The sequence below is a fragment of the Tympanuchus pallidicinctus genome, unplaced genomic scaffold (genome assembly GCF_026119805.1).
Source record: "Tympanuchus pallidicinctus isolate F22 unplaced genomic scaffold, pur_lepc_1.0 scaffold6, whole genome shotgun sequence".
NCBI lineage: Eukaryota > Metazoa > Chordata > Aves > Galliformes > Phasianidae > Tympanuchus > Tympanuchus pallidicinctus.
The window spans coordinates 28,823,529-28,840,485 of NW_026294780.1; the positions used below are offsets into that span (position 1 = coordinate 28,823,529).

Consider the following 16,957-nt stretch of genomic DNA (forward strand, 5'->3'; position numbering starts at 1 on the left):
GGAGGACTAAGACTTGTTCCACCGCTGCAGTGGGACAGAAACCACTCCCCACACCCTCACCTAAAGGCTCACGATCCTGGCAGACACAGGAAGCCTGACCACCCATGAAGGCTGAGGCAAAGAACTCATTGAGTACCTCAGCTTTTTCTATGTCTGAGGAAGCCAGCTCCCCATTACCTTTCATCAGAGGGGGAACACTCTCCTTAGCCTGTCTTCTCCTGCCTATGTACCTGTAGAACCCGTTCTTATTATCTTTCACATCTCCCGCCAAGTTCAGCTCCATCTGCACCTTGGTTTCCTAATCCTATCTCTACATGCATGGGCAACAGCTCTGTATTCCTCCCAGGATACATAACCCTGTTTCCACTTTCTGTACATTTCCCTCTTTTCTCTCAATTTAAGCTGCAGGTCCTTGCACAACCACAATGGTCACCTGCCTCCCCTGTTTGACTTCTTCTGCTGGGGGATGGGGAGCCATTGCACTCCCAGAGGGTGTCCTTAAAGAGCTGCCAGCTTTTTTAGGGCATTTGTCCCATGCCCTTAAGAACAGTTTCCCAGGACATCCCACTCAGCAATTCCTTGAGCAGCCGGAAGTTTGCTCTCTTTAAGCACAGAATCACAGAATCACAGAATCACTCGGGTTGGAAGGGACCTCAAGGATCATGTAGTTCCAACCCCCCTGCCTAGGTCCTAGCTCTGGTCCTAGCTCTGCTTTTTGCCAGGCCTGCATTCTTCAAGATCACAAACTCCACTAAGGCATGATCACCAAGGCTGCCTAGGCTGGTCCATCTATTACCTGGACCAGGAAGTTGTCCACAACAGACTCCAGGAATCTCCTGGATTGCCTGCCACCCACCATGCTACTATCCCAGCAGATATCCAGGTGGTTGAAATCCCTCGTAGGAAAAGAGCCTGTGAGTGCATTACCTCCTGCAGCTGAAGCAAGAAGGCCTCTTCAGCAGGCTCCTCCTGATCAGGTGGCCTGTAGCAGATCCCAACAATTAGATGCCCTTAACTGGACCAATCCTTGATTTTAACCCACAAGCTCTCCTGCTCGTGTCCATTCCTCAGACACAGTTCTTCACAATCTATCAACTTCCTAACACAGAGGGCAACTCTGCCACCCCTCCTATCCTGTCTATCTCTTCTGAAAAGTCTGTAGTCCTCAGTCAGGGTATTCCAATTGTGAGGTTCATCCCACCGTGTTTCCGTGATAGCAATTAGGTCATACTTTCCCAGTTGTGCCACAGGTTCTAGCTCCATTTATTTCCCATGCTGTGTGCATTGGTGTAGAGGAACTTAGCTATTGGCCTCGCCTTCTCAGAGTAGCCCTCCCTAGTACCTCCAGGACAAGACTGGAGTTTTCCCTTACCACCTCCCATAGTGACAGCGTTCCCACACACTTCTCTATCACCCAGTATACCCCCTTCTCCCATCATATCTAGTTTAAAGCCCTGCTAACCAGTCCAGCCAGCTTGTTCACAATAGTATTTGTGGCCCTTCTAGTCAGTTGGCTCCCATCCGCCATCAACATTCCCCCTTTCTCAAGGCTGCGTCCCAAACCATAGTACTCAAAGCCCAGAGTGCAACACTATTTGCAAAGCATTCATTCAGCATGTCCATCCTCCTCCTTTTGTGCAGATCCCAGTCACCAACTGAGAGGGCAGAGGAGAACACAACTTGTGCTTCTGATCCCTTCAGAAGTCTTCCCAGAGCCCTGAAGTCCCTTTTGATCACCCAAGAACTTCCTTTGCCAACCTCTTCATTTCCAATGTGGAAAACCAGTAGTGGATAATAATCAGAGGGCTTAACCAAGAGAGTGATGTTCCTAGCAGTATCTCTCACCCGGGCACAAGGCAGGCAACACACCTCCCCTTCTGTGGAAATTATTTTCTGGAAGACATTGGGAAAGGTTCTTTTGGGAAAGTGAAGGATGTGTTCATGACTTGTATTATCTCATTTTATTTTATACATGTATGTATACCAGAGATGCGAATAAGTTTCCTGCAAAACACAGATTACACATTGCAGTCAATTTATTCTTGCTATATTTAGTCAAATGCACCAGAGAACATTAAAATAATCTCCAACAATAACAGATTTCTAATAAATTGCAGTAGAGAGAAAATGTTGTATTTATAATATATATTGCATAGTATTGAAAAAAAAAGTTAAGAAATTGATAAAGACCACAAAGTCATAGTTGTTTTATAAGAACATTGTTTGCATGTGAAATCTTTTATCTTTAAAAATCACTTAAAATCTAATAGTAAAATTGGACAAAAAATGCACATTTATTATTTATAAATATTATTCAAAATATCTGCATTTCACCTTGATACAACATGTTTTATAATCATATATCTTTGCATCAGAGCATTAAAAAAAAAACAAGTTAGGTTTATGTTTTAGCAGATCAAAAAGAGGAACACCTCACTGAATTCTGAAGTACATAGGATGCATCAGTTACTGATAATCAAATATAAAAATGTCACTTTCGAGACTTGGGAAAATCATAGCTCACATGCTACACATTCCACACTGACACTCTTTTTGTCTTACAAAGGAAAAGAAAGGCAGATTGTCAGCATATTCTTGGAGTACACTGAGAAAGGTGATACTACTTGTCTTACAATCCAAAAGTAACACTGAAATTGCTGCAGAGATCAACTGCATGCTCTGCTACAACCTCACCCACGGTTCGTTAGTTTGACTGGTCCCTAATAACAGCACATGTGGGTTTCATTTTGTTGTTGGTGGTGGTTTGGTTTGGTTTTTTGTTTGGTTGGTTTTTGACACCGCTGAATCTTGCCCAATATCTGACATTAAAAGCTAATGCACACATATGCTTACCCAAGCTGCAAAACTCATGCTAATTGCAATGTAAATGTACCCTGGAACTGATCTCGAAGACTAGACATTCACTTGAGGTCTAGGAAAACTGGCTTTCATTATTAAGGAAAATGTATCTTTAAATGATGGGAAGATTTTACTAATCAGCTATTAGCTCTCAACTAATGTGCTTTAGGAGAACTGACTTTGCCATTGTCTTTTCCCTTTTCATTGTGAATCTGCCAGACTCAGCTGAAGGGAGATGTCTGCAGAACAGGCTGATTTACATTAGGGAGACTTTCTGAACTGCTGAAATCAGGATAGCAATTTGGCAACCAGTTTGCACTTTGCAAGGAAAAATGGAAATGGAGGGAGGAGGAGGATGTGGCTGAATAAAGCTAAGAATTGCTAAAAATGGCTTGGCAAGACTGCTAACAATTTCTCTTACCCTGATACACCATGTTGATAGCCTAGTGGCTTGTTAACTGATTAATTATTTTTCAAAAAAGTTTAATGCTTTTGAGTGGCCTTCAATGATTTTAGCTATTTTCGTTACCCCATCACCATTAACTTCTAAGTACTTACTGGCAAAGTGACACACATGTGGTTAACACATGAGTATCTATGAATTGGTTTCTTTAACAGGGCTCAGGGGATAATTCTTAAAACTGTCTGTCTACATGCTGTCTTATTTTTACTAGGAAAGGAGGGGTAGTCTGAAGAGGGACATTTGTAAATTGAATTTACTAAAGCATGTGATCCAGATTGATTGTAGTCACGCATGCTTGCTTAGAGCAGAATTTAGGGAGACCCTACAGTAGGAAGCTATAACGTACACTAAATTATGTTGCTATGGCTCTGAAAAAAAAAAAAAAAAGAGAGAGATTCTCCAAAGAACATCCTCAGAAACAAATCTTTTAAGCATGAAGTTTTTATACCTCTTTCCTACATTCTCCGTATTACAAGAAGCATGTTTAAAGTGAGTGAGATGCAGGCCACCATCCTGGTTTCCCATCACTTAGCATTATGGGCTTACTGGAAAATGAGAGGGCTCATTCCTCACATCTGCATGCATTTTCTACCTACAGTGAGCATACAGCAAAGATCTCTCCAATACCACTGTGTAGCCCAGAGTTGCTGGGGTACAGCACTGTGGGGTTCCTAACCCAGCTTACTTTTTCAGCAGAAACATGGCCTGTGCAATTCAGAAATTGCACTCTATTATTAACACTTTCAGATAATTGCCACAATTGCAAACAACCATCTGGAGTGCTTGCTGCCTACCACTACATTTAGTCACCAATCTCCAGACTCCCACAAGCCAGAACAAGCGCAGTTTGGGCCCACGTGATTGCTCATTTAGGCATTAGATAAAGTGAAGTCTAAGAGTCAAAGCCAAACGGTTTCAAGACAGACTTCTGTCTTCATCTTTTTTCACTGTGATTAACCACTGGCAAAAACTGTCCAGGAAAGTGCTATGTCATTCATTTTCAAAGCCTTTAAATAAAAAGTGAACGTATTCATGGAATATTTTCTTTATTTAAAAGCAGATTGCAGATTTCAGTGTAGGAGTTAACTGGAAGAAATTATATGACCTCTTTAGATGAGGTAGGATTGGATTACCTAAAGCCAGATAGGAGCATATTGTAAACCAACAAATTTCAAGGAGGACTTGCTCTTCCTTTATTCTCTGTTCTGATTACTGTAGACCATCCACCTCTTTGTATTAATATTTAAACACAAAATCCTGGTGTGTCTTCAAAAGCACTGTAGGGACAAACACAGAACATAAGTACCAATGTCCGAATTTCACACTCAATTCAAACAGTGAATTTCTGAAAAGGTCAGGTCTTGACTCAATATTACAGTAAACACTGGGGACTTCTTACTGTTTTGTTGTGTATCTGAATGATCCCACTAATTTTAAATACAAGTACAATTTAGACTTGCTCTCTGTTTTTCTCTCTTTCTTTCTGTTTAAGGTAGAGGCACTTATTTAGAACACTCCTTGTTACTGGAAGAAGACATTGCTACTTATACCTGTTAAAGAAAACCAGTTCAAGATCTCAGAGTGAAAGATAGGAGGATAAGCATTAAAACCTCCCGGCACTCTTTCCCTGTACCTGCAGCAGACAGATAAGTCCTTCACAAGGTCAGGCAATATTTCCTAGGCAATTGCACAGATAACAAACTGGCAGTGCCCAGCCAACAGATCTCTCAGCATTACTAATTTGTTGAGGATGGAAATGATACTTTGCCTAATGCATCCTGGAGCTGACAGATAATTTCTGCCTTCAAACTGTCAGAGAAGAAATGGAACAGCAGACAACTTTCTTTCCATGCAGACAGCTGTAATAAAGACATGTGCCTATCCCTTATTTGTTGAAAGAGACCTAGATGATAGTAATCCTGCTATAACAACACAAAACAAAAACTGAATTCATTCATTTTATTGAGCACTGTAGATTGACTACAACAATAAAGTGGTAATACCTGTCCTCCACTGATTTTATCTTTATTGTTCACAGCTTAATTGTCTCTCTAGCACTAGGATATACAAATGTATTATTAAAACGAGACATCTGGCAGTGGCCCTAAATGCCTCTATGTCAGGAATTTACTGTGTATTACTTGTAACAGTAAATCTGTTGTGCACATCTGCAGAGGCAGAGAAAATCACATCTGACAGCAATGATACAAAACATCCACAGGATGCTTGCAAAGGCACGAGACTGAATAAATCTAAGCTTTTACAGTTTTTTACAATCTTCACTGAACCTGATCAAGCTGAAGAAACCCATTTTATGGCACTTTTCTCAATTTCCAATCGGCTAGTGTTTCCTGAAGCAGAACACAAAGAAATATTTTAAATAAATATGCATATGATTAATTTTCACGGTACTTTTCATGAACTGGAAATTGTGTAAATGTTTGTGTGCTTTAAGGATCAGTGCCTAGCTGTTTTGTTCACCAGAAATAACCTTAGATACTCACACAAAGAAACCCCAAAGATTGCTTTGCAATCTATATGGCCGAGTCACTACTTCAAATGAAGTACTCTAAAATACAGAGATGCATCCTGTGAGATGAGGATTTCATAAAATAAAATTTTTTTTTAAAAAAAAAGATAATTCAGTGGTATTCATGTAATTAGGGAAATGTTAATATTTGCATTATAGTTTCATTTTGACCTAAGTATTATAAAGAGGGAAAAATAGTTGCCGTGGAGTAAAGCTTTCGTTTGAAATATCATTCCAAAAATTACAGTAAGTTTTATTTGATGGAGACATACTTTTGTTTTGCTCAGTCAGTGTTTCTGAAAGTTGGATAATATTGAAGTGATAGATCTTTAAATTCAAATTTTCACTTCCTTCTGTTTACACAAGGTTAAAAAAAAAAAAAAAAAAGTAATTGCTTAATATTCCTTTTGGGGATCAGTTTTAAAATGGAAAATTATTTTATTTTCACTGAAGACATGCAAGGTCAGATGTATCTTTTCCAGGTTTGATGAGTTTTAAGAAAGACACCATAATATAAATACTTGCATTACACCACATAGTAAAGAAGCAGATTCAATCTTAATAACACACACAATATGTCCTACTATCTGAGATATATGATCTTGTATAGAATGAGTGACATTTGACATCATGTTACAGAAAAAGTGACTTTATTTTACTGTGTCTTTTTTGGATGTAGCCATAGCTTATCACAATTATACGATAAAGCAACCATTTGATGATATTCTCCTTTCCTTGTCATACAGCTCTCTTCATGTGTATAAATGATAAATAGTACTAACTGATGAGAGAGCCAGAGTGCTGAATCTGCCGGGACTGATACACAATTTTATTTTTTTTTACATTCCTAGAGCAAGGTTATATTCTGTCATATATATATATATATATATATATATATACACATATATACATACGTATATATATATATATATATCCCAAAATCAAATTATAACTTTGTTATTTCATCAGACTGATAACTCCTTACTTATGAGTGCCACAGGCAACAAAGTAAATCATGAATCATCTGTATATATTCTAGACATAGTTTTGCAAGTCACAGAGTGAGTCCTGCAGTTCTTTCTCAAGCAATAGAAGAGAGCAGAGGCTGTGTCCATGTATAGAAAGATAACTCATACGAAAACATGAAAGCGTCAACCAGGGAAGAAAAAGTACCTATGAAGCTGCACAAATGAGCCAAAGAAAGAGTTTATACACAGAGACGAGCACACTCACGTATTCTTGGCATGAAAGTGTGGAAGCTAACTGCTCTGCTACAGTGGAATGCCAGCTGAGGATAAGCATTGCTCATTTTAATTACCATAAGCATCACTTCTTAACTAGCACACATCTGAAGTGTGGAGGACTTTTGTGAATATCAGAATCAACTCTTGATATTTTACCAACAATACAGAATGACAGTGTCATCTCTACTAGTTCCACAACCAGAAGAAACTCATGAGAACTGGATTTAAGTGCTTCTTGAAGCACACAGCTCTTATTAGTAAGGTAACTTTTTCAGGATTATCTGACATTTCCAAGTGGCCTGTACTGTGATAAGAAGCTACATGATAAGCCTGCATTTGTCCTATCCTGTTGTTTGAGTGCTCTTTTCCCAACAGATATCATGTGAGAGTCCAAGACTCAAACATTTCTAGGTGATTGACCAAAGGTTGAGTGAACACTTCTAATGATCAGGATTAATTTCAGTCCTGAAATGCTTTCTTACTGTTTAATTCAGGATACCAGCAATATCCCCAGCTGTCTGGATCCAGAGAAATCATCTCCCACACTGGAGCACTCAGCCTTGTGTCATGTGGAAAGAAGCCATCAGGAAGAGTAAGATTACAAGCCAGCATAAGGACAGGAAAGGAAAGCTTAAGCAGTACATATTTCTCCAAACTGAAACCTGGCTGATGCTCAAGAGTTAACATTTCCACCCATGCAAAAAATTGACTGCTGTGGGATCTTTAGTAACCAGTCTCCATGTAGCTCTTGTATCACATTGGGAAGACAGTACTTTAAACAGTGCTGTGCACTCAGATAGCGGGGCATAAATTCAATATTGACAGAAAGAAGCTTGCCACCTACTGCATCACCACCGGAGTCACACCATAGCTGAACCACATATTAGAGAGCTGGAAGCTTGCACTGTCATGGAAACCATTGATGATGATGCTATACTGAGGTCTGAGGAAAGGGAACTTCACAGGTTTCAGGTTTTCTGTCTTGTGGATCCTTGGCACAGGAAACGCACAGTGTACACAACAGGCTATAAAATCTACATTTAGTATAAACCACAGAGCTTGACACGCATGAGACTTGAGCAAATAGTTTCCATTTTCTGTAATAGTGTTAGTGTATACAACTTCTACCTGTAAATGTAAAATACAAACTTGGATTATCCAAACATCCGCCTGCAGGCCTCTCACAACTGCAAAACCCCTAAAGAAGACGAGAAAGAAACATGGTAATGGTTAGTGCAACATTTGAACCACAGGAAAAATAGTGGTGGATTCTTATTAAATATATATATATATATTTGAGAGGTTTTTTCCAGTCCATAGAAAATGTTAAGATGATGGTGAGTCTTGTGTCCATGTCAGTTTGCTTTCTGTCACTGTTGTTTACATTATTGTTACATGAATTCGACTGTTGTTCTTTGCAGATTTGCCACAGATGTATACAGAAAGAATACTCTACAGTTTTACAGTTTTAGCTACCCTGTTGCCTGATCACAGTCTGCCCTTGGAAATATCAATGCAAATAGAGAGTAATAGCGGAAATTCTGCATCCAAAATTTACTTTTTCTTTATATATAAAAAATAGCAGTATAATATATGCACTAGATCGAGAATCCTCATTTCAGAGCTCAGATTTCACCATTCCTTTATAGCTTCCTCACTTTGTAATCAATTACCAATGAGCTTCATCCATTCCATTTTACAGGTATAAAACTGTTCATCCCAAAGGCTTCTATGGGATGAATTCATCCCACTCCTCCCCTCCATCTCTGGTATTGATAGTTTTGTCTTCTGTAAGTTTGGTAAAAGGTATGCTCTGGCTGATGCTTGCCCCAGGCTAAAATTAAAAATGCCCACATAGGGCATTTTTCCTTGCCTGCCATGTGCAGTTGCTATGGCTGGAGGGCTACCACTCAAGAGGCATGCACTTGAGCTCTCCGGCTGCTACAGAAATGGCTTTGCTATGCAGGCCAGTAGCACAGCTGATGTTCTTCACATAGTGAAGCACCATTTTGGCTTAGGTGCTTGGACCTCGCTTTTCCAGCCAAAATTATGAAGCGGTGCCTATTTGAAACTGTAGCTATTTGGGAAAGGAGTCACAGGAGTTGACTATCTGAATGTCTGTAGGGCAGTGCTGATGTAGGGAAGGGGAAAGCCGTGAAGGGACTGTGAGGGGTGAGCAATCATGCCTCAGTCACTTCCATGCAGGATGGCTGGAGAGCCTGACTTAACACAGACCCCAGGACTGGCTTTTGTGAGCGCTTCAGACAGGCTTTTATTTGCATGAAAATAGACTTTAGGAAGCCATTAAAATGTAACGAAATGTATTTAATGCTCTATGGTGTACCCAGCTTCTGTCAACCTCCTTATTAGAACGTTCTTTCCCTTCATTTTTCTTCTCTTCCCCTCCCTTGGCATGGCTCCGCTGCACAATCTATGTGGAAAACAATATAGCCTGGAAACACCTAGCTCTCTCTCCGTCCCCTTTTGCTTTTGGCTTTTGCAGCTGCTGTTTTCTCAGTGTTGTCTCGGGGCAGTTTCCTGTTGCCATAGCTGATAGCCTGCCAGCGCCTGCCTGGGCCTTTCAAGTGTCAACACCGCAAAGTTTGCTGCGATGGCCAAATGCTTGTTAATGAGATATAGCAGCTGGGTAGGGGTGAACCACTGAGATGTATAAAGGCATGCCGCTGGTGCAGGAAGCGATGCCTTTTGAATCTTTTCAGCACTCTGAAAGCATTCAAATCACAGAGGCTATGTTGTATTCGTTAATAAACCGAAGTTCCCATGCAACTGTGTTAAAGCCAGAAGTTTAACTTCGCAATGGACAGGTGAATTTTTCAGCACTGTTTTACACCAGAAGACAAAGGGCAAGAAAACAAGAGTTTACGTACTGCCAAAGGCATTACTTCCCTTTCTAGCAGCCAGACGGAATTGTTAAACTGAGCTAGGTATTTCCCATTTCCTGACAATAAAAGCTTCTTTTTATCCTCTCTCTTTTATGCTTTGGAGCTCACAGCAGCCTGCTGGATCTCTATCTCACACTTTTTCTTTTTTTTTTTTTTTTTTTTTTTTTTTTTTTTTTTTTTTTTTGTGAACCATGATTAAAGACTGAATTTTAGTTTTTTAAAAAGACTTGTTTGAAAAAAAAAAAAAAAAGTCAAAGAACTTAAAGACAGGATTAATGACCAAGGCTGCTTTTATTCAACGGAGCAGTCCATGCAATCCTCACTCTGCATCTGTTCTACTATGGCGGAACAGAGGAGCACCCAACAGCTGGGCACAACAGGCAGAAGGGAAAAAAAAAAAAAGACAACAATAAAAACTAACATACAGTGCAAAGTTTTAAAGGTACCATGAGCCAAAGAGCATCTTTAAGATCTTCAAGACTTTTCTAGCATATAATTTTAACTGGGTTGGGAGGGTTTGGGGGTTCTTAGTTTGCGTTTTTTTCTCTTTCTCTTTCTTGTCTTTTTTTTTCTTCTCTCTTTTTTTTTTTCTTCTTTTTTCTTTTTTTTTTCTTTTTTTTTTTTTTTCTCCGTCAGAGGAGCAGCTGTGGGAAAGATTGAATGCTAGGAAAACATGTTTAAAACTGAAACAACCACAGTAATAATAGTGACAAAATTGCTTTGGAAAAGTTAAACAAAAGAAGTGTTAGAAACAGGAAAGGGCCATATGGCTCAACACGCCAGCCATTTTCTGGTTTATCTTAATTGTTTCCCTCACTTCTCTGCAAATGAATACAAGTGTCTCAGACTCATTTATATGCTTTCATTTCCCTTTCACAGTAACTTGTTCCAAGGTAATTTAAGCCTAGCCACTTAAGTGATATTTAGCTATTTGACTGTTTAGAGAACAGCAGTTTAGCTATATTCATCAGCTCACTGCAGCTACTGTACTTGTTTTCAGAATTTAGTTACACTGATCAACTACCTACAAAATGGCCTTCTTTGGTGGAAACTAAGTCATGCAGGCCCTGACCCAGAACCAGTAGAGTCAAGAGGAGTTGTGGCACTCAGCTTAGCAGATTTTGATGCAGGCATGTTCTTTCATCTTCAAATTTAATTCTAGTAAAACTTGAAGGGTTTTTTTTTTTTTTGCTTTTTTCCCCCATTGATGTATACATTTTTTTCTATTTTCTGTAAAATTTTTCATTTCGTGATAATCATAATTCACATTATTTCAGTTGAAATGACAGATTAAATTTCTCTGCAATACTTCTCAAACATTTTTTATTAGTTTGTGTCAGAAGGAATTTATATATATATATATATATATCCTTTAAGTCTATGCAGTACTGAGGCTTAAAGGATATTTTGATAGGTGAAAAATTCTATCTTTCAAGATTTCAAATCATGCTATTTCTACTATTAGCCAGGCAGCAATTATTTTGGTTTTGAGATATACAGTTAGAGCTTGAGTTTAGCTATTCTGAACACCGTGCTGGCTCTCTGACTGTATGGATGTCACTGCAGAGCATGTGGAAAGAAGTGAGGAAAAGTGCATTGAGATGTCTGGGGATGGCTGTGATGTAAGAAGGACCCCAAGTCAGGAAGGAAAAAGAGTCAAAACAAAACACTTCCTATTAACAATAACATCAAGCGAAACCATGGCAAGCTGTTAAGCCTTTAAATAAACATACCATGACAAGCTGAAGCATAAGCTTCAACCAGCTTGTTAGAACACAGTCCTCTACCATGACAGAAGTTAAAATGTTCTGCATTCACAAAGCGCGTGCCAAGACACAAGCCACATCTTGGCTACTCCAGCTACTCAGAGTAAGCACCAGATTGCGAGAGAATTAATGGAGGGAGACAGCGCTTTTCTCATCTTTGGGCTCTTTTCAGCCTCAGAAAATGCTGACTTGTAGAATCTGCTCAGAAAACTCTTGTTCAGACAGAGGCCAGAAAATTTGCTCATTCTTACAAAAGATAATGATTAATAAGTGAGTCAATTCAGTGAATGTCTGGCCTGTGCTCCTCTCCATATGTCTTCAGGAAGATAATTGCAAGAGCAGTGACACAGAAAGGAGGGACAGCCATCTGTTGAACGAAAGTACAGATAATTTTTTTTTTAACAATTTCAGTAGTTTACTCACATAACCTAAAAGAGGGAAATAAATGTGGGGGTGGGGGGAAAGGTTCATATCAGTGACTTTTCTGTGTGCTTAGAACAAGGCAGGAATATACAATATATGCTTTCTTCTTCTCTAATAATAGCACCACAGACTGAGAAGCAGTAAGCTTTTAGGATGCTTGATACCAAACTCACGCCTTCAGCATGAGATTAAAGTGAAAAGAGCTAGAAGAGAAACCAAAGTATTACAAGTTTTCTATGGCCATTCTAGCAGTTTTTTAGAAGTTCAGAATACTATCAAAATTTTAACTCATACTTCCCCTGAAAAGCAGAGGAAAGATTAATACTGATAATCACTAATATTTCCATAGAGAACTAGTTTGTTCATTGCAAATGAGGGGGAAGTGCCAATTCATCTCAGAGATAGCTCCACTAAAAAGAAGAAAACATTTCATGGCTAATGGCTAATGGCTAATGTCCTTTGGAGTCATTCACATTTGCTATACACTGGATTACATAAACAACAAAACGAGGACATAGAACCCTAGAACTGCTGTCTAATCTTACCATTGGAACATCATTGTGCTTTCTGATCAGGTTCATGACATAGCTGTTCCTCTCATTGCAATATATTTGATTAATTTCTAAGCCTAGTTTTGTCATAAAATACCCAAATCATTAGAGTTGGGTTTTTTGGTGTTTTTTTTTTTTTTTTTTTTTTAATTTTAAATACAATCAGCATTTGTTCTTTTGAGTATACGTGGCTTATATTATTATATCAGCATGTGGTTTAGTCCAAATTAATTGTAATTTACTTTGTATGTGTGAGATTTGCTAAATCACAGACAGTCAGCCTGTGACAGATTCCTTCCTTGCTTATGTTAGCCTCAACCTTTTTCTCAGCTTCCCCTTTCTAAATTTAGCTTTACAGGTTATCTCTGATGTCTCTTCCTCAGCTCTTAGAGGTTCTGTGATATTTCCCCTAACTCTAGACACATAAAAAGATCACTGTTAAACGCCATCTTCTGAGCCCAAGGGAGCACATCTCTTCCACGGGTTTGTCCCTGACATATTAATGAAGAAGCCACACATTCACTGTCTGTTCATTCTCAAAAACTGTAGTTACATCCCCTTTTCAGAGAAATACAGACCAGAGGGTCTGTAGTTGAAGACATGAGGGTCTTCAACTCTCCTGTTTTTCCAGAAGGAACACTTCTACACTCCTACAAGCCTACAAGGATTTAGACTCTGAATGTTCATTCTTAAAACAGGCATTTGGAGCATTTCCTTAGTGAAACAGTACAATTCCTTTCACACCCCCTTCTCAGAGAGTATCTGCAATAAACTCTATGGATGGAAATGCTGGAGGTGATCCCGACCTTATGTTAGATTTACCAACCTGACAGGTTGAACAGAAACCTCTGAAGTTTCCTATCCTCATGCAGTGACCCGTAGCTAATCTGCATGACAATGTGTTGTGTAATTGCAGGAAGCCACTGCAACATCATTCAGGAACAGGAAGCTTGGGAACTGTTTACAGCCACTACTATGGTGACAAAACCTGTCATTACCTTGTGCACTGTTTCTTCTGACACATAGATGGAATTGCAAAGTCTTATCACTCAGCTTTATAGGGAAGATCAGATGAAGCAAAAGAATAACATGGGAAGAGGAAAAAAAAAGCCAGGGCTTGGTTGATTGTTGTCATGATTACATTATACAGGTTGAAAGACAGTTTCGGCAGCTGCTAATTGTGCATGGGAAGACAGAATTGTTTGACATCAGTTAGGTTTCAGTTAAGTTTACTGTTCCTTATCTCTTGTTTAATGTAGTACTTCAAAGGAGTACTTACTTCTTGTCCCTTGACTCAAGTGGGTACAGCAATGGGGATGCCATCTGGGAGATACTGACTTGAGTGCATTCATGTGCTCCTAGCCCTCAGGCCAAGAGGCAGGCAATTCTGCCAGTTATTTTTTCTGCTAATTTCAACTAACTCAATAAACTGTATGAAGCACTTTCAGAAAACAAAATTCTACCCACTCACTAAATATGACTAATAATCAAAGAAATAAATTGCAGGCCTACAGTAGCTATATTTTGGACTTATTTGTAGCCTGTTGGGGCTTTTAGGATTCATGTTCACATTCCTGAAGAATAAAAACAAAGAGAAGACTGTTTGGAACGGAAACATACAATCTCCAGTGAGTGCTTAAAGTCAAACATTGCTTGATAGGTAGTAGTGGTCAAACTAAAGAAGCTGTCTGTAGTTCAAATATATGTGATCTATTACACTCTGAGAAATTTCCAAAATCAGGATGGTTCCTGCTATGAACTAAGCTTTCAATCTGCTTTTGAAAATTGTGCACTGCTCTCTTTGAATGTATATCTGAAGGAACACCTTACACTGCCATTAGTACTACTGCAATCTTAAGGACTCTTGTGGAGGAGGGTACTACTCACTCTGAGAAAAGGTATCTGATTTGGCCCCAAATAAGTAACTATTCAAAAATCAAGAGAGCTCTTCTATTTAATCAAACACTTTTTTAGCAAAGAGGAGGAATGGAAGGAGAAGGGTAGAAGGCGAATGAGAATATGCCTAAGAACAGGTTCTAGTGGTTTCAGTCCTTGATTTAAGTCAATGTCTCCCACGTCCCTAAAAATACCACTGGTATCCAGTCACTTGATTTTAAGTACACACCTTTGAGCTGCCTGTACTATTCACTCATGTTTTTCTCATTACAAAGCAGACAAAGAAAGAGAAGGAGAGAGAAATTATATTTCAAAAGTTTAGTGTACGTTTTAATCACTCACACTTTCCAACTGTTCAAGATCACACTTTTATTAAATGAAAGTTTCACTTTCAAGTACATGAATATATGAAATATTTCAAGGGTTCTTCTTTCAACTTCTAACAACTAGATGTTGCTGCTACCACTGGACTACTATTTACAAGGCAAGTGAAATGAGGATTTTCTGACCTCAGATGCCGTGTTATTTTGTTGATGGGCACATGGGTAGGTACATATTAAGTAAAAGAATGTTTGCACTTTGTTATTACCATAACCAATTGATGAATTGATGAAATTTAAGAAATTTTTGACCAAGTTTTTCAGTTGTAGGAGACAAATTTTTAACATACATTTTGTAATTTAACAAGACATTACAAACAAGTTACCTACAGTGTAGGGTAGGTGAAGTTATTTGTTGATTGTAGAACAGCTAGAGACCAGCTAGTGTCCTAGTACCAAATGAGACTCAGCTGATTTTCAGACTGTTCCTCAGGTGAATTCATGAGGCATCAGAAGGCCCTGATATCTCAAACATAATGTCTCAGATATTCCACTGGAAAATGACACTTTTAAAAAGACAGTACAACGCAGCAGGCCATCACTACTTTCCAAAAGTAATTCTAATTTTTTTTCTTACAAATTCTGTAGAGAAATTGTTACTTATTTTTCCTTATTACTAGTACTTACTATTACTACTACATATACTTCAAAAAATACTATTAAAAAAAAAAAAAAAAGACTATTTCACTTCTAAGTCAAGTAATTCCAATCAAATCTCTGGCTAGGCTTTCATTTTGGGGTCAAATTCTGTGTGCAGGTGGTTCTCATTGAGTTCAATATGATCCCAAAGAATGCACCAGAAGACTGAATTTGGCCTCTATCTGCTAGCCTAAGTATACGATGCAGTTCTGTCTTTGCACTGTACTGAAAAAAGATACAGTATCTCTTTAGTTTATAAGCCTGCTTATTATCAGTCTCGGGGAAAGAAAAGATGGTTAAATTTAGATTTCTACAGAATGTTTTGATTTAAGTAAAAGAATTCAGTGACCACCAGTTTGGAACATCCTTCTAATGTCATAAGTAAGCAGTAAGTAGATTCAAAAAAGCTGTGTACGTATTCTTAATTGATTGAAGCGGAGAACAAAGAGAATGTCAGTCTTCTAGGTTTAGATGAGGATCAGGTGGTTTCAAGCTGAGAAGAAACAGGAGCCTTTTGTTGTTGTTGTTTTAAGCAAAATTCTGGGAACTTCTCTAGTTCCAGATACTCTGCACTGCTCTAAAATGTAGGAGGATTCTACAAAACATTTGTTACACCATTTTTATCAGTCATTCACACCTTGTTATTTAAAATTTACCATCTTTGAATAACTTCCCTCCAAAAAAAAAAGTTCTCATTTAGTATTAGGCAAACCTTAACTCAAGCAATGCAGTAATATCAGGCCATGCCAGTTGTGTAGGGCTTGACACTGCAATGCTTCAACAGGGAAATTTCTCCACAGCTTCAGAGAGTAATTTCCAATTATTCAAATCCCACAGGAAAAAAAAAAAAAAAAAAAAGAAAAGAAAAGAAAAGAAAATCATACGGGAATGCAGTGTGCTAAAAAAGTAAAAATGATTGGCAGTGCTCTGAGCAAATTGTAACACTGGGAGGATTAGCACTAGCAGCTGAAGATTTCTCTTATTCCTGTCCAAAGACTTGGCAGCTTATGCTGCTGCCTTGATTGAATCTCTCCCTTCGTACTTCTGCCCTGAAGGGTTAGAAAATTCCAGTTTTGTTCATCAGAGTCTTTCTGCAACAAGCTGATGAAGAGTGGCTACATTTATTGAGGAGTTTTGAAGCAATTCACAGATCAGAGGAGACATATGTCTTACTGGCTAGAATAATCTTACCCAGTGTAGGAAGACAGCATTCAAATCTTCTCTATGCCTCATACATATGTGAAATTAAAATGTTTCCTTCAGTGTTTCAAAGCACATAATCAGGCTAGCAAATGCACAAGCT

At 38.6% G+C, this 16,957-nt stretch overlaps 1 long non-coding RNA gene across 1 annotated transcript; it reads right to left on the minus strand.

Annotated features, from left to right (window-relative positions):
- Positions 1-12,855: 12,855 nt before the first annotated feature.
- On the minus strand, positions 12,856-16,725 carry LOC128071623 (uncharacterized). Its single transcript, XR_008201920.1, has 2 exons — positions 15,107-16,725; positions 12,856-15,074 (listed from the first exon to the last, which is right to left on the minus strand). It is a non-coding gene; the product is annotated as an uncharacterized LOC128071623 (long non-coding RNA).
- Positions 16,726-16,957: the final 232 nt, after the last annotated feature.